The sequence below is a fragment of the Castor canadensis genome, chromosome 4 (genome assembly GCF_047511655.1).
Source record: "Castor canadensis chromosome 4, mCasCan1.hap1v2, whole genome shotgun sequence".
Classification (NCBI taxonomy): Eukaryota; Metazoa; Chordata; class Mammalia; order Rodentia; family Castoridae; genus Castor; species Castor canadensis.
In genome coordinates this window covers 123,459,706-123,483,503 of record NC_133389.1, presented here as the reverse complement: position 1 = coordinate 123,483,503, position 23,798 = coordinate 123,459,706, and the positions used below count along the sequence as shown (strand labels likewise).

At 39.6% G+C, this 23,798-nt stretch overlaps 1 pseudogene; it reads left to right on the top strand.

Moving 5' to 3' along the window:
- The first annotated feature begins 14,012 nt into the window (after window positions 1–14,012).
- LOC141422762 (U2 spliceosomal RNA) lies at window positions 14,013–14,189 on the top strand (annotated as a pseudogene).
- Window positions 14,190–23,798: the final 9,609 nt, after the last annotated feature.

Genomic DNA, 23,798 nt, shown 5'->3' with positions numbered 1-23,798 from the left:
TTTTTTCCCTTAAATCAAAGTTTAATGGAATCCCAGAGTTGATAAAAAATAACAGTAGACTGTTTAAGACCTGGGACTCTGGAAACTAGACTCAAGTAACGATAATTCTGCGTGCAAACTGTGACCTGGGGCTCAACTTCTCTGTCCTTCCTATGTAAGTGATAACTACCACGTATTAATGCCGTTGTTCTGAGCGTTAAAACGTGCTGCAATGAGTAAATGTGATAAGAAATGTACCTGGCAAACAGTAAAAAGGGCCTTTTGTTTTAGTTTAAAACAAAAAACATGATTTTAGATGGTTAAAACTTCATCTACTGCAGAAACCTATTAGTGTCTCGCTAGTGCCATTTCCCTATTAGTACATTTTTTGTGCAATAATTTTCATCATTTAAAGAAAGTTTCCCTTTCCTTGTGGTGAAACAGTCTTTTACTTTTCTCCTCACTTTTCCTGAAAAGTTTAAATTGTATTAGTGAAGTAACCTGTTAAATTATCTAAGAACTTTTTGACAGTTCCCAAACAGATGTTATTTATTTGGGGAAAAATGCGTTTATAGATTGGATACAGACATTGCATCAGGCTAGACTGAAAAAAAATTAGTGTTATGCTCGGGTAGTTTAAATTAAAATTAATTAGGTTCTCTTTACTCCCTCAATATTTTTCTACTCCTTACTTTGTGTCAGGCAATTAAAACCTCAATTCTCCTTTGATCAAGTTGATGAGAATGTAGGCATTTAACAGAACTAAATCATGAGTGTCAGGGTACCCCTGAAGAAGATAGTAGGAACATACTTCTCCCTGGGACATTAGGATGAAAGTTAAGCACTGTTTGAGCATTGTTAAATATTGTTAAAGCACTGTTACTGATCATTCTTGCTGTAAACACCCTTTTGAAAAACTTTTTTTTCTTGAAATGTGCTGATGTGTTCAGGGCTGAAAAGACTTACTCCCTGTGAGATACCTGTTAAACCCTTCTCAGGGTGCCAACTGCCTTAGGCAAAAGACTGCTAATACCCAAAGCAGAACTCTAGCTCCAGAAAGCACTGCCCCAGCAAATAGCCCAACAGAAGACCAGTGACTGGTGCAAACACAATCCTTCATTTACATAATGGGGCAAGCATCAGAGGATTGCTGTGATTGGTGCAGATCCCCTTGTCCCCTCCCTCTTGAGCAGGCTACTCAAGGAACTTTGGGAGCAGTTACAAGACACTGTCCTAGCTTCCCTGATAACCAGGTCCCAATAAAAACTTTCTCTCCAGACTTGCCCACTTTGGCTGAGCTGTAACATGAAGAGAAGCACAGGTGTCAGGAAGAAACCTTCCGGGATAGCAAGGCAGCATTAAGTCAGGCAAGCTCAGGGGCCTGGTTGAAGCTCACCACAGCAGCAGGGGCAGGCTGTGGCTGGCAGCTGGTCTGGATCCTCTGGTGGAGAGACTCCTCCCAGCGTGGAAACTGTGCTGAATCCTGTGTCACCATTCAGGGGCCTCCAGCCTCAACTCTGAGACCCAAACCCTGTGCTACTTCCCTAGCTGTCAAAGGCCCAGGACTGACTACCACTGCCCACTGTTACCCATGCTGCTGCCTGAAATACCCAAAAGGGCCCAGAATAACTGCAGAAGCTTCTCCTGGCCTACCCATGCTTTCTGTCTTTGTAGAGTGGAAAGAACTCCCTCCCACCCTCCCAGGTGGTTTGTAATACTCCCACTCATCTGTTGAGCAAACCTTGATTACATGCCTACTAATGTCCTGGTATGGAGCATGACACAGGAATAGGAAAAAGACCCAAACTGCTTAGAAACAGAGCCATAAACAAATGCACCTCCTTTCTGTGCCACAATGTCTGGTAATAGACAGTACCTGCAGTCTATTACCAGAAAACAACTTCCTGAGGAGCACTTAGCTCTCTTGTCTCTTCTTGTCTGTCTTGGTTTCCAGGGGCCAAGTTCCATGCAGCTACACCCCTTGGGGAAAATGAATTCCTGGCAGCATACCAAGAAGTCTCACATTTCAGTAAAGAACTGGGAGAAGACTTTCATGCTGATATCCATCTCTCACAGCATGACTTTGTAGGCTGACATGCAAAACACATCTTTCTCAATATACCTTTAGTACAATCATTTTGGAGAGCAAATTGCTGACATTTGCTAATGTTAAAGACGTGCGTAGCTAATAGACCAACAAGTCCACTTTTCAGAATATATTCTAGGGAAATGGGAAGTGTCCCAATATGCACAAGAAAACAAGCTCAAGAATATTCATAGAAGCATGGTGTGTAAATGAAGGAAACTGGAAATCAACTAATGTCTGCCACAAAAAATGGGTAACTAAGTTAGTGGGGTAATTAAACACTGAAATACTATATAGTGATAAAAACAAGAGCTCCCTGCATTGATATAGATGAAATTCACAGGCACAATGCTGAGGGGAGAAATGGTCTCAGAAAAAATTAAAGTCACAGTCACTGTGACAATGAAAGAAAATTCCATCTACATTTCCAAGCACTAAGGAGTGATTACTGTACTCCAGACCATGTTAATCTAGGGTAATGATACTATTCTGCTTTGGACATTTACTTTGAAATTCTTATTAGTCGTCTAGGTACAGATGCCTAAGTGATAGAAAGACATTTTATTTTCTACTATTAATGACACCATTTTTCTTAGCACTATTTCTTAGAATTTGCAAATAAATTCAGTGGTTAGTTGCTATTCATTTATGCTCCCTATAGCTATTTAATAAATAAAAGTTAGAATAAAGGTTATGGAGGATAAAGGAGAATGGTGGAGGGGGTGAATTCAAGAGTGATGTATTTGATATATTGTAAGAACTTTTGTAAATGCCACAATGTACCCCCACCCAGCACAACAATAAAAAAATTTTAAAAAATACTATGTACAAAAAAATAAAATAAGGTTTTGGTAAAACTGCATGTAAAAAGCCAGAATTCCAGTATTCTTTCTTTTTTTTTGTGGAGGTGGGTGGGTGGGCCATAGGGGTAGGGGGGGCAGTACTGGGATTTGAACTCCAGCCTCCATGATTGCTAAGCAGGTGCCCTCACCACTTGAGCCATTCGGCCAGCCCAGGATTTCTACAAGTGTAATACTATAATACTTGTTTTGATTCATCTTCTATGACTATACAACTTTAGATTATTAAAACTAGTCACAGGCATGTACAGTTTTAAGGGGGAAATCACAAGTATAAATCATCTCGAAGTGGACACTTTTCTAAGCAATTAATAAAAGCCAATTTGACAAACTTATTAGAGGAATTCTGACTATTTTAGAGGGAAGACTGAATATCATTAAATCTTCTCTGTAGAAAATATTCCAAAATTACTGTATGAAGAGTGATCAAAGTCTATGTAGCTTAAAAAACAGGAAGAAAAACATTAGAGATGTTTCCGGTTAATTAAAAACGAGTTTGGGGCGTTCTCAGTGGTAGAATGTTTGCTTAGTGTTAGGTTCAATCTCTTGCACCAAATGGGTGGAGGGAAAGTTCTGAATTTCTTGATGGTTTGTATTTATCTTTGCTGTGATTTACTTACCTATTTTTTCTAAATAGATACTCATTTTCCTACTTATTTTTTTATTCGAAACTTGGAACTCTTTTTCTTAAAGAGGGCCCCACAAATACTGCTATTACCCAGTTTGGTATACACACTGAAGAAACAGGCAAGAGGCGAACTCGAACAGTAACAACGAGACAATGAATTAGAGCCTGAAGCATCCTCCCCGGGATGGAAGGGTAGCGTACACATGTGCTGGTTAGTTTAAGGAACCTCATTAAGTGGAGGACGAAAAAGCAAAACCAGCTGAGATGGGAGCGCTGCATTGTGGAGGAAATGCTAACCCACACAACTTTGGCAGCACAGAGGTGTGAAACCATCCCAGAAGCGGATTTCATCAGGAAATTGGCTGCGATGCAGAGGTCTCCCGGGAGAGCACAGCATAGGAAGGCCTGGATGAGCTCTTCTAACGAGCACGGTGAAACCAGGCTTTGAAGACAGCGCCTCCTACTGGGAGGACTGCGTTAATCACAATTGCGGAGCATAACTGCAGCTAACAAAAAGAAAAATCCCCGGGGAGATGATTGTACCTTAATCATTCAAACGCAAAAAATGAAGCGATAAATTAATTTGAAAGAGCCATGGGGAATTTTGAAAGACTCCCAGGGCCTCCAAAGGAAAGAAATCAGATGAAGTATTATAAAGCTATTGCTAATAAACCATTCACAGACTTTGGAAAGAATTCTCAAAGAGAGAGCTCAAGAGGCTGCAATTTGTTTTTAAACTGGCCTTTTTTTCTTTTTCATTATGAAGATTTTCAAGCACAGGGCTGCAACTTTTAAAACTGGACTTTTTATATTGTGGACATTTTCAAATATATTTCAAAAGCATAATGTGTAATATAAATAAGACCCTGAATATCTGTAATCCAGCTTTCACGTTCATCAGCAAATAACCTATCTTGTTTATCTACATGTCAGTACTTCCCCAGAGTGCTCACAAGACTATTTTAGAGAAAATAGCAGGCACCTTAATTTAATCCATTAAGTTTTATGTGTATATCCTTAAGAATCAGAATCCTTTTTAAAGCTATATATTTACCATTATCAAATTTAAAAAATTAAGTTTAATACAAATTATTTAATGTCATCAGCCAGTGATGACACTAAATTTTCCTCATTGCTTTATAAATATCTTTTCAATTGTTTCAGTCAAATCAAGATCCAAGTGCTTTTTACAAATTGCATGACTGTTATGGCTCTTAAATTTCTTCTAATGTATAGGATTTTTTGTTGTTTTTCTTTCATTTATTTGTTGATGAAATCAAACCATTTTCCCTCACAGAATCTGTTTTCTTATGGTGCTGAGGATCAAACCCAGGACCTTGTGCAAATGTTCTACCACTGTATCCCTTGCCCTTTATTTTTCCTGTAGAATTTGTTGTATTCTAGATTTGGTTGGTTGCATCCTAAGGTGTTATTTAACATGTTCCTCAGTCCTCTATTTCATACAAAATGAAAATTGGGTGTGAGATTGACAAGATTTAAGCTGAATATTTGGGGGGAATATTTGAGAGGTGATGCTGGATTCTTGTTTAATAAGATCAGAAGGCATACAATGACTGTCTTTTTGGAAAATCCAGTCAAATGTCATGTTGCCAGCCTGAGGCTGGACTGTACCTCAGTGACAGAGCCTGTGCTTAGCATGTGCAAGGCCTAGGTTTAATTCCAGGACACACACACACATACACAATGACTGTCAGACTGATCCATCATTACAAAGTTCCCCATCAGCCCCTTATCTAATGATTTTAGCAGCTATCAATAATCATTGCTTCTCATGAATGTGGCTAACTAGTGACAGTCTATCATTCCTTCTTCATTCATTAGCTGGAATTCTATATTTAAGAGATGTTGCACTCATGATTTATTTTTGTTGATGTACATATAGGAAAGATAATTAATGCCAGATTTTTTTCTTTCACCAATTTCCAGAATGAGGCAGCCACACTACCATTTGAGCCACTCCACCAGCCCATGAGTTGGTATCTTAATATTCTTCTAGGGTAACAATTAATGTGGCTGCCGGTCCAACAACTCTGAGGATGACACTGAGTTGAACCATCTGAGAAGGTGCCTGCCGCATGGACCTACTGAACTGATACGTCCCAGTCCATGGCATGGGCTCCTCAGCCAGTAGGGTAGGGCAGCAGACAATCTCTCATACACTATCCTCACTATTTATTCAATCTTGAAAAATCAACAATCAGCTGCAGATGATAAATCCCAAGTGATAACTCTTCTTGGAAACTCGAAATTTTTTTTACAGAGGCTCACAAGAGAGAAATCCAAGATTTTAGTTTTGTATCTACCCCTGCAGTGAGAAGTGAGGCATACTGGAAACAGTCAGGGACAATTAGGGAATTTAGGGTGGCAATAGCCAGTACCTCAGAATGAATTACTGCAATTGATGTTTCTGAGTGAAACTTTTTAAATTGAGTTATCAAAAACGTAGAATGCCCTTCATAAAGTACCCAGTTCAGAATCAGAAAGGACCTATAACCTCTGCCTGCATCTGTTGGAAGATACTGATGTCTACAAAAAAACCTAGTAATTTAAGAGTCAGGCTGGCTTAGATCAGTTTTCACAAGAATTCATATAAAATGAAGAAAAAGAGTGTCCATAAAATTAGGCAGCATGAAAGCTGTAGGTGAAGCCAGGCAGCCCTGAAAAAATATTTAGTGATGTGATGGAGATGGAAGCCCTGGAGAAGGCTGAACAGTAGGTGAGGAATTGGAAACAGAAAAGGATTGCTAATTCTCTCTCTCTCTGTGTGTGTGTGTGTGTGTGTGTGTGTGTGTTACTGGGAATTGAATTCAGAGCTTCCTGCTTGCTAAAGGGCTTTACCATTTGAGCCATGCCCCCAGGGCTTTAGCTTTTTTTGTTTTTTTCAGATAAGGGCTCATACTTTTGCCCAGGCCTGGCCTTGAACCTTGATCCGTCGATTTCCACTTCCTGAGTAACTGAGATTATATATAATTCTTTTGAGAAGTTTTTCTATGAAAGGGAGCAAAGAAATGGAATGCTCCTGAAAATGGATCTAAGATCAACTGATTATTTTTAATCTAGGATTTTTTTTAAAGACTTTAAGAATGGTAAGAAAAAAAAAAGAATGGTAAGATATATATAATAAAGGGAGAAATTGGTAGTCCATGAGAGAGGGGAAAAATTGCAAGATTGATGCTCTTGAGAAGATAGGCTCAGAGAAGCAAGAGAAAAACGCTCCATAGCACTTTGGTAAAGTGATATTTGTAATATGTGGGAAGATGGGAAATATTGGTGCAGATGTAAGAAGATTGGTGGTTAGAAGAACAGAACTCTTGTTTCCTCAGGAAAGAGAAAACATAAATAGTGACTCAAAGGGTGAAATATTGATCATGTAAGAAAAACCTTATAGGATTATGAAGCAGTTACTAAGTGTTTGCTTTAGCTCTGTGGCCATACATGTAAGACACTGTTCCAGTGCTCATCGGCTCTGCTGCAGGCCCAGGGAAGGTCTGGAGTTACACTTAGTAGGGTAGGTGAATATGAAAGAAGTAGAGCTGCTTTTCCTAACAGAAAACCAGGAAATCACAGGTGGATAAGGAGGACAATGAAGACAGGATAGACACAGCAGGTGACTTTTTAAAAATGTGGTAAGGTTAGTGAGCTGGGCATTTAAAATGTTGGATGGGAGACCATAAGAATAAAAATAACAAGAATCAGGGTGAAGTGAAGGACAATGAGCCAACTGTCAAATCTTCAGTGAATGAACCGGGTGACTGAGAGATCACTGGATTGTAGAAACAATGATCTTGGGCTCTTGAAGAAAGAAGGAGGAAGAGCTGGGCGCTGGTAGCTCACACCCATAATCTTAGCTACTTGGGAGACAGAGATCAGGAGGATTGTAGTTGAAGGCCAGGCCAGGCAAATAGTTCCAGAGACCCTATCTCAAAAGAGCTGGTGGAGTGGCTCAAGTGGTAGAGCACCTGCCTAGCAAGTGTGAGACCCTGAGTTCAAACCTCACTACTGCCAAAAAAGAAAGAAAGGAAGGAAGAAAGAGTTTGGAAGTGACAATGGGTCAAGGAGGAAAAATACACAGGTCCTGAGAAGAATAGTTGCTTCCCTTGAAAAGGCTGTGGGAAGCCAGTGTCCTCAGGAGATTGACACACCACGCAGTGAGCTCAAGGAGTCACAGAAAAATTGATGAGAGACAGGGGTGCATGTTTATTATACATCTGGAGCTCCAGGGTTCTAGAAAGCATATGGAAAGGGTTGTGGAGGAACTGGAAGGGTGGGGGATTTGGTCAGATTGGAACCTGCGCTGAACACAGAGAATGAGGCGGGATGGCTGGGCATACTGGAGCTTCTGTTGACTGTGGGAAGAGGGAGGTGAGAGCTGGAGACTGGTGGCTCATGCCTGGAATCCTAGCTGCTTGGGAGGTTGAGATCAGGAGGGCAAGGGTTCAAGGCCAGCCCAGACAAAAAGCTTTCAAGACCCTATTTCAACCAATAGCTGGGCACAGTGGTGTGTGTCTGTCATCCCAACTACATGGGAGGCTGGGATCAGGAGGACCACAGTTCCAGGTCAGCCTAGGCGAAAAAGTTTGCAGGGAAGTCTTTACTCCCATTTCCTGGGTGGAGAACAGGAAATGTTTCTCTCCTTCTCCACCAGAAACTTTATACTGTCATACTGAAATAAACCCTTGCTTTTTTTAAAAAAGAAAGTTTGCAAGACCCCATCTCAACAGAAGAAAAGGTGTGGTGGCACTCCCCTGTCATCCCTGTGTGTAGGAAGCTTAAAATAGGAGGATCACAGTCCAGGTTTGCCTGGGCAAAATTCAAGACCTTATCTCTAAAATAACCAGGGTATAGCTCAAGTGGTGGAGCACCTGCCTACCAAGCGCAAAGATCTGAGTTCAAACCCCAGTACTGCAAGAAATAAATAAATAAGAGGGAGGTAAGGCACCGTAATTATTAGATGGGTGGGGAGAAAGGTCAAGACAAAAGACATAGGTCTTCAGGTTTTAGTTCAGATATTATTTCTTTTTTTAGTTGTTTTAAATTAGCATATATTAATTATACAAAAGGGGTTCATTGCAGTATTTCCATACATGCATACAATGTACTTTGATCGAATTCGCCCATTACTTTCTCATTCCCCCTTCCACCCCCTTTTTAAACAATTTTAACAGATTTCATTGTCCTATTTTTATACCTGTATAAAGTATTTTGATCATATTCATTCCCCTCTTAACTGTCTCCTTCACTTTCCTCCATCCCACTGATTCTTGTCCTCATTTTACACTCTTGTCTCAATTCTACATGTGAAAAAGAACATGAGAAATTTGTCTTTCTTAGTCTCAGTTCAGTTAACATGAGAATCTCTAGTTTCATTCATCGTCCTGAAATGACATAATTTCATTCTTCTTTAAAGAAGAATGTATCTACTCCATTGTGTATCTACTCCATTGTGTAGATACATCACATTTGATACATCACATGATGTATCTACTCCATTGTGTAGATACATCACATTTTCTTTGTTCATTCATCTAGGTGGTCACCTAGGTGGATTCCACAGTTTGGCTATTGTGAACAGTGCTGCTCTAAACACAGGTGTGCAGGTGTCTCTATTGCATGCTAAGTTACCCCTCTTCTGTGTTCCAGAACCACTTGCTTCTCCCACTATAGCACCTCTTACTGTTTTTATCTATGAATTGTCTGCTCAGTCCCAGTTGTGACCTCCATGACTTATTGAAATGAACCCACACATGTTTCCTACAGTCACTCAGGTACAGTACATCCTACGTAGGAGCAACATATTAGGGTTTACCCAGTGTAACCCCAAGCTTTCTTTTCTCTGATGCTTCTTCCAATGCAGTAGTGTACTCTCTCTTGGGAGGCTGAGGTTCTGGGCAGAGGCTCTGGGCCTCATCTGGATAAGACCCTCACACCACACCCAGGCCACAGTGACAGTTTAGGAAACTGCCAGAGAAACAAAAAATCCACCTTTACAGGGTGGAAACTGAGCCATCACAGAAACAACCGAGAGATTAAGGTCCTATGACCTTCCACCACAGCCTCAAAGAAATGTGTGTGTGGTGTGATGGTGGTCTAGCTTAGATAGATCAAATAATTCCTTACTAGATAACCTTTTGTTATGTTTTAAAATTCTATAAAAATGTAATTCGAAAAGGCTAGTTTCTACACTCATACATGGAATGAAATGAATGTCTTCTGGTTCTATTTCAGGTCTTGGATCCTGTAACTTTGACATTGGTTTTGGTGATAATGGTTTCAATAGGTTTTGTTTCCCTTGCTTGATTGTTCTCTGGGGGCAGGAACATATTCCTGTGCTCTCTTAAGATAATACGTGCTCAGCTTGTCATCTTTTATTATGTGTTTGCTGTAAAAACAGAGTGGGACAATATAATGTAAGCTGGAAACTGAAATGTGATCTGAGTTTGGGAATAGAGAGAAGAAAAACTTGGATTTCCTTCAAGTTGTTTTTACTTAGTTGTGGATGAACTAAGACAGAGCAAAGAATATAAACAAGATAGAGATGCAGGAAGAGGACCATGGCTTTCCATGTCTGTCTTGTATCTCCAGAGTACACACACAGTTTACATTTCTTGCCAGTTCTGCAGAGTGTAATGTCCACCAAGCACAGACTGCCAGGCTCCCTGCCTTCCATTTTCCCAACAACATGATAACTTGTACTACCATATAAGGAGATCATTCTGGAATCAGTGAGCCATGCTGACAGCTTTTGGGGAGATCATTCTGGAATTGGTGAGCCATGCTTACAGCTTTTGGGGAGATCATTCTGGAATCAGTGAGCCATACTTACAGCTTTTGGGGAGATCATTCTGGAATTGGTGAGCCATGCTGACAGCTTTTGGGGAGATCATTCTGGAATCAGTGAGCCATGCTGACAGATTCTGGGGAGATCATTCTGGAATTGGTGAACCATGCTTACAGCTTTTGGGCTTTAATATTCTTGTGAGGCTCATATTTTCTGTGACTGCACGGCAGGGCCCAGGACTGCTCCATGCCATTGTCCCTGGGTTTTGTGTGAGCAGGCCCTGGAAAACGATGAGAAATTCATAAATAAATTTGAACTCGAGCATCATCAGGCAGTGTAAAGGAATTATGGCTGTGATTGCTCAGTTTAGCACTAATTTTTAATTCCACAATCCTATATCATGTGCCTACTATGTGCTTGGCCCTGAAAAATCCCAAAGTAAATAAAATCCAGGCTCTACCTTCTATCTCATGTAAGCTCAGAGTCTAGTTAAATTCATCACGTCTCTTCTCTAATAAGTCTTTCTTTATAGGAAGACAGGAAAAAAGCAGAATGTACTGGTTTGAAACTTTAAGAGCGTGTTATTATTAATTCCAGGTTGTTTAATAACCTTTTGATCTCTTTTTGTTCCTGCCCCCTTTCTGTGTTGTTTCCATTAAAGTAACACACAGTGTATCTATATTGCCTGTCTTCATTAGGTGGATGGGTTTTCTGTAAAAATAGCTCAGACTTACCAGCTACAATATTCTTCCCGCCTAGGTCTCCTTTGTCTCTGAGCAGTGCAAACTCTACATGGCTTGCAGAATGTATGAAGATGTTTGTTCTGATTTTCAGAGTCAAGAGTGCTAGAAACGACCACAGGCTGAAAAAGAGAGAATGTAACAATTCTAGAGTTGGAGGAGTAACACTGTGGAGGACCAAGTGTGGATGTATGTCCATCTGTAATCTCTGTGCAACTCTAAGTCCTCTGAAGAAAATGAACTTTTTTTCATGAGAATTCACAGTTAGCCTTTGTTATGAACTGATTGCTTAAAGAGTGCATGGAATTATTAATATACTTGAGCCTTGATTTTGTAGATGAAAAATATTGTAAAAGAATTAATTCTAAGAAAAATCCCTTTGGATAACATGTGTACAGAAGACTTCACAATATGTATGTCTCAATTCCTGTTTCCAAGGGTGCACCAATGTCATCTTATCAGAGAGGTCTTTGTTGACCACCCTATATAAATAACGTCTCTCCCCAAATGATGTCAGACCATCGACTTTATCCTAACTTTCCTTCGTAACACTTGTTACCATCTGACATGTATGGGTACATCCAGGCTTTGTGGGCGTAAAGTTCATACAATTTTAGAGTAGGGGCTTCTTTAAGAAACAAACTATAGTCAGGTGTGGTGATACATGCCTATAATCCCAGCACTTGAGAGGCTGAGGAAGGATGATTTCAAGTTTAAGGTCAGCCAAGGCTATTTACTTTGCCTCCAAAAAAAAAAAGAAAGAAAGAAACTTGCCATTTACTGTAATTTTTCCTGTACCAATGTTTTTGTTCTACTTATTTGGAAATTTTAAGATACTCAATTACATGCTGATTTAATCAAATGTAATTTTTTTTCATTTGCAAAGCAGGCACTCTCCTGTCTAAGCCACACCTCCAGTTCATTTTGCTCTAGTTGTTTTGGAGATTGGGTCTCTCAACTGTTTGCTCAGGTTGGCTTGAACTATTATCTTCCTGATCTCAGCCTTCCAAGTAGCTAGGATTACAGGTATGAGATACACAAAGGGGTCACAGTGCCTTGTAGACTATGTTGTTATATTTATCTGCTCATAAAACAAGGCAGATAGTGTGTGAGGTGCATATCCAATCAAAGAAGTGACTGCAAGGGGTCAGGCATGGCTCAAATGGTAGCGCCTGCTTAGCAAATGCAAGGTCCTGAGTTCAAACTCCAATACCAACACACACACACACACACACACACACACACACACGAAAAAGAAAAAGACCTGACTTCAAAGTATCCTCCAAGACCAGAAGTAAAGTCACTATGCAAGCAGAGGAAACGAGGGACCTGGAGGACTGGACAGGTGGCTCTCCTGTCCTTCATTTAAATTCTTCTAAATGTTTAGTTTTTATAGAAAAGGAAGGAAAAACAAAGGAAGGGAGCCTGATGGTTTCTGATCCTGAATTTGTGAGACAGGATGCTGCTCTCCTTGCACAGATGTTTTGTTATATCTTGGCCACTGTTTTCTCATCAAACTTTGAGCTTCCTCACTGAAAAAGTTTTTGGAGTTGCAGCTCATCGTTTGCAATGGCCAAGAACATTTTTACTTATAACTTAAGAAGTAAAAGCCAGAGGTTCACAGAAAGCAGGTGTCAATTTGGAAAGATGCCCAGTTAAAACTACTTTTCAAAATCTGACAGCTATGCAAGATAAAAACAAACTCAGGAAATTCAAAGCCACAAAATGCACTTGAACACTGAAGTTGTCCCCAACCATAGAGTAATGGTCATTTTGATTAGGTATATATTTTTTTAAATTTTCTAGCAATTTCATAAGTCATCTGTGCCCCTTGATGTTGATGAAGCTGAGCAAATCTGCATTCTTGGGACTTCTAAAGATGTGCAATTCCCACCCCAAAACTGCTTTTTTTTTTTTGAGACTGGGGTTTGAACTCAGGACTTCATGCTTGCAAAGCAGGCACTCTACCTGCTTTTGCACTGGTTATTTTGGAAATGGGGTCTTCCTATGTATTTGTCCAGCATGGGCTTGAACCACAATCATCCCAATCTTAGCTTCCCAAGTAGCTAGATTACAGGCATGAGCCACCGGCATCTGCCCAAACTTCTTACAGAAGCTACTTCTTGTCCAAGGACAGAAAATTCTAGATTCATCATCTTGTCTTACTAACTTCTCTTAAAAGCCTGAATATTCTCTGGCAGAGTGGCTCAAGCTATAGAGTGCCTGCTTAGCAAGTGTGAGGCCCTGAGTTCAAACCCCAGTGCTGCAAAAAAAAAAATTAATAATTTTTTTTAAAGAAAGCCTGAATGTTCAGCTTGCCTTTGTAAACCAGGCATAACACATCTGTAGTCCCAGCTTCTATGGGTTAAGGAGGGAGGATTGGTTGAAGCCAGCCTGTGAAACACAGTGAGACCCCTATTTCAAAAATTTTAAAAAGCCAGGTGCCAGTGGCTATGCTTGTAATCTTAGCTACTTGGAGGCTGAGATCAGAATGATCACAGTTTGAGGCCAACTTTTAGAAACAGTTCAGGAAATCCCATCTCCAAAATAACCAGAGCAAAATGGACTGGAGGAGTGGCTCAACTGGTAGAGCACATGCTTTGCAAGCATGAAGCTCTGAGTTCAAACCCCAGACCCACCAAAATAAATAAATAAATAAATAAATAAATTTAAAAGCAGGGGTATAAAAGGAACAGACATACTTTAAAAACCAACAAATTTGTTTTTATATATTTACTTAAACATACTTGAAAATAATTTTATCTCTCCTTTGTGTTGAGTTGGATCTCCTACCATGGTCAATATTATCTGCAGCGTCTTCCTACAAGCCCTCAGCCAAGCCTCTGCGAATGAAAATGGGAGTTAGAAAGGTGGAAGGAAATCCTTACAAGCCATGCTTCAAAGGCCTTCCAAAGAAAGTGTAGCCTCATGGCCTTTTGGCTCAAATCAAGTGTAGTATCTGCTCTTATCAGTTTAAGATCTGATAAGTCCTCTGTCCAGGAAAAACATATTAAACAGGTTTTGGAGCAGGGAGGTGGAGTTGGAGCCCCATGCACTGACCCAGTACTACAGTGCCTCCAGGAACACGGTAGCCCTCCCAGGAAAAAAATGGAAAAAAAATTATGAGGAGCAAAATGCCCGAACCCTTTTCTACTTTGAATGTATGTTTAGTGGTTCTGGCTGGAATTCCTTACCATTTTTTTATTTCGTTTGAGTAAAATTCCAAGTGGTAATTGGACAGCTTCAAACTCACCTTCTTATCTACTTTCTCTTCAGTATATTTAAGAAATCCAAAATTGGGCTGGAGCATTGATTCACGTGGTAGAGCACCTGCCTAGTGACTACAAGACAAAAATAAATAAATCAATCTAAATTAATAAGAATTCATTCCCACATTGCATGTATTGGTATTCCGAGAATGGCATGTGTGTGTGTGTGTGTGTGTGTGTGTGTGTGTGTGTTGAAGGGATACAAACAAGTTATGATGCAGTACCCTGAGGGATTTCCAAGATGGCGGCTTGAGGGAGGAAGCAGAAAGCATATCTCCTAAAATGAAATCTTGGAGAGATGCTGGAGACACACCTTGCAGGCAAGGCCACCGAGAGGAGGCAAAACTTTGACCCCTCCACACCTCCAGCCTGCGCAGAGCCTCTCACTTCACATTGAACAGGGAAACCAGGAGGGCCCCCGGGCTGCCGCCAGTTGCCCGCATCCAGACGGCTTGGGAAGACACAGACAAGGTGAGCTAAGTGGTACATGGTACTCCCACAGACAACCCTGGGCCAGATCAGTGTACCCCCTGGACAGACTGACCCCCATCCAGAGAAAAAAGAGAAACTGAGTGATAAGCAATAAGAACAATAAAGACACACGGGAAAGAGGGTGGGCCCTGAGCGCCAAAGGGGGGGAGGGGAATCCCTCCTGGAACTGTAAATAAACAAGCCAGGCCTGGCCGGAGAAGGCAGGAGCACCCAGAAACCAGGAGTGGGAAAGCTTGTGAGAGTGGCGGAGGGAGGAAAACTCCACAGAAGAGGGCAGAAGACCCACTTCCCGTGTGAACTGTAAATAAACACGCAGGCCTGAGAAAGCGGGTGCAGTGTCACCTCCCCCAGTGTGCTTGGAAAGGGGAAAGCTTGTACCAGTGGCATCGTGCACAGAACTCTGAGTAAACAAAGCCTGCTGGGCCAGGTGAGTGCTAAGCTTACCCCCAGAGAGCTGCATAAATAACGCCACCAGCAACAGCAGGCTGACAGCAGCGGGCAGGCAAGCCACAGCCGCAGATAGCCATTCACAGACCTGTCTCCACAACCTTTTTTTCTCGCTCCCTACCTTTCATGAGAAAACAACCGAACTACACCTGCATGCTGAAAAACTTACTGAAACAGTATTGCAATTGAACTTGGGACACTTTGTGGGTTTTTTTTTTTTTCTTATGTTACCCCTTTGATGAGACAACTACAGAACAACATCTGAGGCACCATCTCCAGGATTGGAGGCGGAGACAAAACCAAAATTATTAAAACTGAAACTTCATTGCATTTGAACTTGGAGGGTTTTTTTATTGTTTTATTATTCATATGTGCATACAAGGCTTGGGTCATTTCTCCCCCCTGCCCCCACCCCCTCCCTTACCACCCACTCCACCCCCTCCCTCTCCCCCCCAACAACTCAATACCCAGCAGAAACTATTTTGCCCTTATCTCTAATTTTGTTGAAGAGAAAGTATAAGCAATAACAGGAAGGAACAAGGGCTTTTGCTGGTTGAGAAAAGGCTTATTTTTATTTTATTTTATTTTTTTTCTATATACATATATACATTTTTTCTTTCATTTACTTATTTTTTATTTTTATTCTTATCTTTATTCTTTTTATTTTTTATTTTCAATCCTCTCTCTGTCTCTCTAATGCCTTTTCAGCTTACTGTTGGTTAGTACACTGCCTCTCCCTGTTTATATCTTTGAAACCTTTTTTGTTTGTTTCTTTGTTTTGTTTTTTGGTTTTTTTCTACTTGATTATTCGTTTTTCCCTTTTCCTTTAATTTCTTTGCTTTCCATCTCCTCTCACCCTTCCATTCTAAATATCACTAGTGCTATTATTATAAGCCAGAAAATACTTAATTGCACACAGTACAGGGACAATAACAACACCAAGGGCAATGACAGGAAAACAGAAAAAACAGGGAAACCAGTTTCCCTACAGCAAAAAATTAGTACAGAAACCAGAGGGAAATGAAGAAAACAGATACTCAGATCCAGACTCCAACAAAATGAAGATAAACTATGCCAAAGGACCCAATGATGCCCACAAGAATAATTTAAAAGAAGACATACTACAGGTACTCAATGAGAATTTATAGAGATGATACTGGATAGGATCAACCAAAATGTACAGGAGACAATCAAGAAATTCCAAAACAACAAAAATAGAGAATTTGAAAAAGCAAAAGAAGAAATAAAGGAAACCATAGAACCACTGCATAAACACCAAAGTGAAACAGAGAACATGATTAATAAACAGATAAATGAACTCAGGACAAAAATAGGCAACATTAAAGAGGAAACCACCCAGGATATGGAAAACCTCAGAAAAAAGAACGAAACAGAATTGCAAAACAAAACGGAAGGCCAATCCAGCAGAATAGAACAAACAGAAGACAGAACCTCAGAACTCGAAGACAAAATGGAATTAAAGGAAAAACTGAAGAACTATTAATTAAACAACTCAAGACCTGTGAAAAGAAAATGCAAGAACTAACCAACTCCATCAAAAGACCAAACTTGAGAATCATGGGCATAGAAGGAGAAGAGGTGCAAGCGAAGGGAATGCGTAATATATTCAACAAAATAATAACAGAAAATTTCCCAAATCTAGAGAAAGATATTCCCATACAAATGCAAGAGGACTCCAGGACACCAAACAGACCAGATCAAAATAGAACTACCCCATGACATATCATCATTAAAACAACAAGTTCAGAAACTAAGGAAAGAATATTGAAGGCTGTAAGAGAGAAAAAACAAGTAACATACAAAAGTAAACCCATCAGAATCACAGCAGACTTCTCAACAGAAACATTAAAAGCAAGAAGAGCGTGGGGTGAGATCTTCCGGGCACTGAATGAAAATAACTTCAACCCTAGGATACTCTACCCAGCAAAACTATCATTCAAAATAGATGGAGCAATAAAAGTCTTCCATGATAAGCAGAAACTAAAACAATATGTGACCACAAAGCCACCACTACAAAAGATTCTTCAAGGGATTCTGCACACAGAAAGTGAAACCCAACATAACCATGAAAGGGCTGGCAGCACCAAACTACAGGAAAAGAAAAAGCAAGAAAGTAGACAGTAACCTCAACTTAGGTACACACAATCAACCTTCAAACAACTAAGACAACTAAATGACAGGAATCACCACACAACTATCAGTACTAACACTTAATGCTAACGGACTTAATTCCCCCATCAAAAGGCACCGTTTCACAAAATGGATTAAAGAGGAAGATCCAACAATTTGTTGCTTACAGGACACCCATCTCACCAACAGAAATAAGCATAGGCTTAGGATGAAAGGCTGGAGGAAGATTTACCAAGCCAATGGCCCCCAAAAACAGGCAGGAGTAGCAATACTTATCTCTGACAAAGTAGACTTCAAACCTACATTGATCAAACGAGATAAAGAAGGGCATTCCATACTAATAAAAGGGGAAATAGACCAAAAGGAAATAATAATTATCAAACTATATGCATCCAATGTCAACGCACCCAATTTCATCAAACATACCCTGAAAGACCTAAAAGCATATATTAACTCCAACACAGTGGTCGTGGGAGACTTTAACACTCCATTATCAATAGATAATGACCAATAGATAGGTCATCCAAGCAAAAAAATCAATAAAGAAATCTAAGATGTAAAATATACAATAGATCAAATGGACATACTTGATGTCTACAGAGCATTTCATCCAACTTCTACACAATATACATTCTCCTCAGCAGCCCAGGGAACCTTCTCCAAAATAGATCATATCCTAGGGCACAAAGCAAGCCTGAGCAAATATAAGAAAATAGAAATTATACTGTGAATACAATCTGATCACAATGCAGTAAAAGTAGAACTCAACAACAAAAGTAAAGACAAAAAACATGCAAACAGCTGGAAAATGAATAACTCATTACTTAATGAATAATGGGTCAATGATGAAATAAAAGAGGAAATTAAAAAGTTCCTGGAAGTCAATGAAAATGAAAACACAACGTACCAGAACCTATAGGACACAGCAAAGGCAGTCCTGAGAGGAAAGTTTATAGCCATGAGTGCATATATTAAAAAGACTGAAAGATCCCAAATCAATGACCTAATGAAACATCTCAAACTCCTAGAAAAACAAGAACAAGCAAATCCCAAAACAAATAGAAGGAGAGAAATAATAAAAATAAGAGCTGAAATCAGTGAAATAGAAACCAAAAAAACCATACAAAGAATTAATGAAACAAAAATTTGGTTCTTTGAAAAAATAAACAAGATCGACAGACCCCTGGCAAACCTGACTAAAATGAGGAGAGAAAAAAACCCAAATTAGTAGAATCAGGAATGCAAAAGGGGAGATAACAACAAACACCATGGAAGTCCAGGATATCATCAGAGACTACTTCAAGAACCTATATTCAAATAAATTTGAAAATCTTAAAGAAATGGACAGATTTCTAGATACATATGATCATCCAAAACAGAGTCAAGAGGACATTAATCACCTGAATAGATCTATAACACAAAATGAAATTGAAGCAGCAATCAAGAGTCTCCCAAAAAAGAAAAGTCCAGGACCTGATGGATTCTCTGCTGAATTCTATCAGACCTGTAAAGAAGAACTGATACCAACCCTCCTTAAAATGTTCCATGAAATAGAAAGGGAAGGAAAACTGCCAAACACATTTTATGAAGCCAGTATTACACTTATCCCAAAACCAGGCAAAGACATCTTCAAAAAGGAGAAGTATAGGCCAATCTCCTTAATGAACCTTGATGCAAAAATCCTCAACAAAATAATGGCAAACTGAATTCAACAACATATCAGAAAGATTATTCACCAAGACCAAGTAGGCTTCATCCCAGGAATGCAGGGGTGGTTCAACCTACGAAAATCAATAAACATAATAAAGCACATTAACAGAAGCAAAGACAAAAACCAAAAAGATGATCTATTGATCATCTCAATAGATGCAGAAAAAGCCTTTGATAAGATCCAACACCATTTCATGATAAAAGCTCTAAGAAAACTAGGAATAGAAGGAAAGTACCCCAACATTATAAAAGCTATATATGACAAATCTACAGCCAGCATTATACTTAATGGAGAAAAACTGAAACCATTTCCTCTAAAACCAGGAACCAGACAAGGATGCCCACTATCTCCACTCCTATTCAACATAGTACTGGAATTGTTAGCCAGAGCAATTAGGCAAGAAGAAGGAATAAAAGGAATACAAATAGGTAAAGAAACTGTCAAAATATCCCTATTTGCAGATGACATGATCCTATACCTTAAAGACCCAAAACACTCTACTCAGAAGCTTCTAGACATCATCAATAGCTACAGCAAGGTAGCAGGATATAAAATCAACATAGAAAAATCATTAGCATTTCTATACACTAACAATGAGCAAACGGAAAAAGAATGTATGAAAACAATTCCATTTACAATAGCCTCAAAAAAAAAAATCAAATACCTAGGTGTAAACCTAACAAAAGATGTGAAAGACCTCTACAAGAAAAACTATAAACTTCTGAAGAAAGAGACTGAGGAAGACTATAGAATGTGGAGAGATCTCCCATGCTCATGGATAGGTAGAATCAACATAGTAAAAATGTCTATACTCCCAAAAATAATTACATGTTTAATGCAATTCCCATCAAAATTCCAATGACATTCATTAAAGAGATTGAAAAATCTACTGTGAAATTTATATGGAAACATAAGAGACCACGAATAGCCAAGGCAATACTCAGTCAAAAGAACAATGCTGGAGGTATCACAATACCTGACTTCAAACTATATTACAAAGCAATAACAATAAAAATAGCATGGTACTGGCACAAAAACAGACATGAAGACCAGTGGAACAGAATAGAGGACCCAGATATGAAGCCACACAACTATAACCAACTTGTCTTTGACAAAGGCACTAAAAATATATGATGGAGAAAAAGCTGCCTCTTCAAAAAAACTGTTGGGAAAATTGGTTAGCAGTCTGCAAAAAACTGACACTAGATCCATGTATATCACCCTATACCAATATTAACTCAAAATGGATCAAGGATCTTAATATCAGACCACAAACTCTAAAGTTGATACAGGAAAGAGTAGGAAATACTCTGGAATTAGTAGGTATAGGTAAGAACTTTCTCAATGGAACCCCAGCAGCACAGCAACTAAGAGATAGCATAGATAAATGGGACCTCATAAAACTAAAAAGCTTCTGCTCAACAAAAAAAATGGTCTCTAAACTGAAGAGAACACCCACAGAGTGGGAGAAAATATTTGCCAGCTACACATCAGACAAAGGACTGATAACCAGAATATATAGGGAACTTAAAAAACTAAATTCTTCCAAAACTAATGAACCAATAAAGAAATGGGCAACTAAACTAAACAGAACTTTCTCAAAAGAAGAAATTGAAATGGCCAAAAAACACATGAAAAAATGCTCACCATCTCTAGCAATAAAGGAAATGCAAATTAAAACCACACTAAGATTCCACCTCACCCCTGTTAGAATAGCCATCATTAGCAACACCACCAACAACAGATGTTAATGAGGATTTGGGGAAAAAGGAACCCTCTTATACTATTGGCGGCAATGTAAACTAGTACAACCACTCTGGAAGAAAATTTGGAGGCTACTTAAAAAGCTAAACATTGATCTACCATTTGATCCAGCAATACCACTCTTGGGGATATACCCAAAAGACTGTGACACAGGTTACTCCAGAGGCACCTGCACACCCATGTTTATTGCGGCACTATTCACAATAGCCAAGTTATGGAAACAGCCAAGATGCCCCACCACTGACGATGGATTAAGAAAATGTGGTATCTATACACAATGGAATTTTATGCAGCCATGAAGAAGAACGAAATGTTATCATTCACTAGTAAATGGACAGAATTGAAGAACATGATTCTGAGTGACATAAGCCTGGCCCAAAGACCAAAAATCGTATGTTCTCCCTCATATGTGGACATTAGATCAAGGGCAAACACAACAAGGGGATTGGACTTTGAGCACACGATAAAAGCGAGAGCACACAAGGGAGGAGTGAGGATAGATAAGACACCTAAAAAATTAGCTAGCATTTGTTGCCCTCAACGCAGAGAAACTAAAGCAGATACCTTAAAAGCAACTGAGGCCAATAGGAGAAGGGGACCAGGAACTAGAGAAAAGGTTAGATCAAAAAGAATTAACCTAGAAGGTAGCACATGCGCACAGGAATTCAATGTGAGTCAACTCCCTGTACAGCTATCCTTATCTCAACTAGCAAAAACCCTTGTTCCTTCCTATTATTGCTTATACTCTCTCTTCAACAAAATTAGAGATAAGGGCAAAATAGTTTCTGCCGGGTATTGAGGAGGTGGAGGGGAGAGGGAGGGGTGGAGTGGGTGGTAAGGGAGGGGGTGGGGGCAGGGAGGAGAAATGACCCAAGCATTGTATGTACATATGAATAATAAAAAAGTAAAAATTAAAAAGAAAAAAAAGTTTATAATAAAAAAAATGAGCATTTGCCCACTCCAGAAAAAAAAAAAAATGCAGTACCCTAATTCTGTCATCCCAGGTAACCTTGAAAACCAGAATATTTAATTTTTTTAAACAACTTTTTTGTTGCTTTTTGTTTTTTGAGACAGGGTCTTACTACATAGCCCAGGCTGGTTTTGAACTTATGATCCTCCTGCCTCAGCCTCCCAAGCACTGGGATTATAGTTGTGCACAATCACACCCAGCTAAAAAGACCAGAATAATTTCTGTGAGGAAAAGAAGGTATAGTTGTTGGGACAAATGAGGTTAGGAAGCACCCTAGCGTGCCTTTAGACTTCTCTAACATTTATTTTAACTCTAATTACCCTTCTTCTACATTTGTGTTAGTATTATCATATATTTTAATTTTAGGCTCAGAAAGAATGAACAATCCAGTAACAGTACACATCTGAGTGTCCAGACTGTGGTCTTGAAATATCATTTCTCACTAATAGAAACCAGGGATGCTCAAAGGGTTCACTCCAGGTGTGAGTCAGGAAATGCACAAAATGAGCCAGGAGCATCTTGTCATACCAGATAGCAAAGAAGTTATCAAAAGCTATACAGGTGAGTGTGGTAGCTTACAGCTGTAATCCCAGCACTCAGGAGGTTGAGACAGGAAGATAGAGAGTTCAAGGCCAGCCTGGGCTACAAAGGGACACTCTGTCACAAAACTAAACAACAAAAACCTATTAGAGTTCAAACCAAAGAAACTGGGAAACAATCTGCAGAGGTATCCACTGGCTCAGGATGGAATAAACTGGGGATTAATAAAAGCAACTCTGATGGCCCTGTGTTCAACCTCTAACACTGAAAGAAAAAAGTGACTAAAATGGACTAGTAGAGGCCATCATTTAAGTCCATGGATTCATAGTGATTTAAAAATATAATAAATCTAATCAATCACCTATGGCAGACGCTAATAACTGCTTATTTTCCAAAGAGGTAAACAAGATAAGACCACATGCATTGATCCTGCTGCTTCTCCTATACAAAGTGTGTCCTCTGGGCAGACAGCCAGTAAAACAGGGAAGTTTTCCTCTAGAGAGGTCTTTCAGCAAATGCCCCAAGAAGAGACAATAGCACTGGAAGTCACTGTTTCAGTCCCTGAGGAAGTAAGGATTTACTTACTGAGTGTGTGTGGCCTCTGGTATCACAGGGAGCAACCAGACCTTAGGTATCTTTTAACAAATGCATCACCACCACCTGTGAAGTAATCTGGACTAAAAAATCAAACTTGAATCTGAATAAGCCTCTAGATCTAACCACCAACTTATAGGAAATGCAGAGGACAAGGGAACATGCTAACATACATAATGGGAATATCACCAGAAAAACCTCAATGCTGGGGAAGGAGGCTATGATCCTGCTTCTTCCACAAGGCATGCCTAAGGGCTGAAAAAGAGATGGATAAGAAAGAGGAAGAGAGCTAAAAGAAGAAGGCAAAGCTAAATACAGTGCTTAGCTATCACACTTGGGCGTTGTAGTGGGCTGAATGATTTTCTGCCAACATGTCCATATCCTAGCCCTTACACCCTTATGTTACCTTAAATTGGAAAAAGGGTCTTTCCCAGATATAATTAAGAACCTAGAGATGAAAAAGTCACCCTGGATTATCCAAGTCCCCTAAATTTGACAAGTGTCCTTATTATAGTTGGGCAGAGAGAGATTTGACACAGAAAGAAAAGGAGACAATGTGGCCAGGTAGGCAGAGATTGGAGTGATGTGGCCACAAGTGGAGGATTGTCAACAGCCACCAGACACTGGAAAGGAATGGATTCTGCCCAGAACTTTCTGGAGAGCAGCTTGCTGGCGCCCTGATTCTACATCTCTGGCCTGTAAAACTTTGAGAGAATAAATTTCTGCTGTCTTAAGCTACCAGTTTATAGTAATTTTTTACAGCAGCCA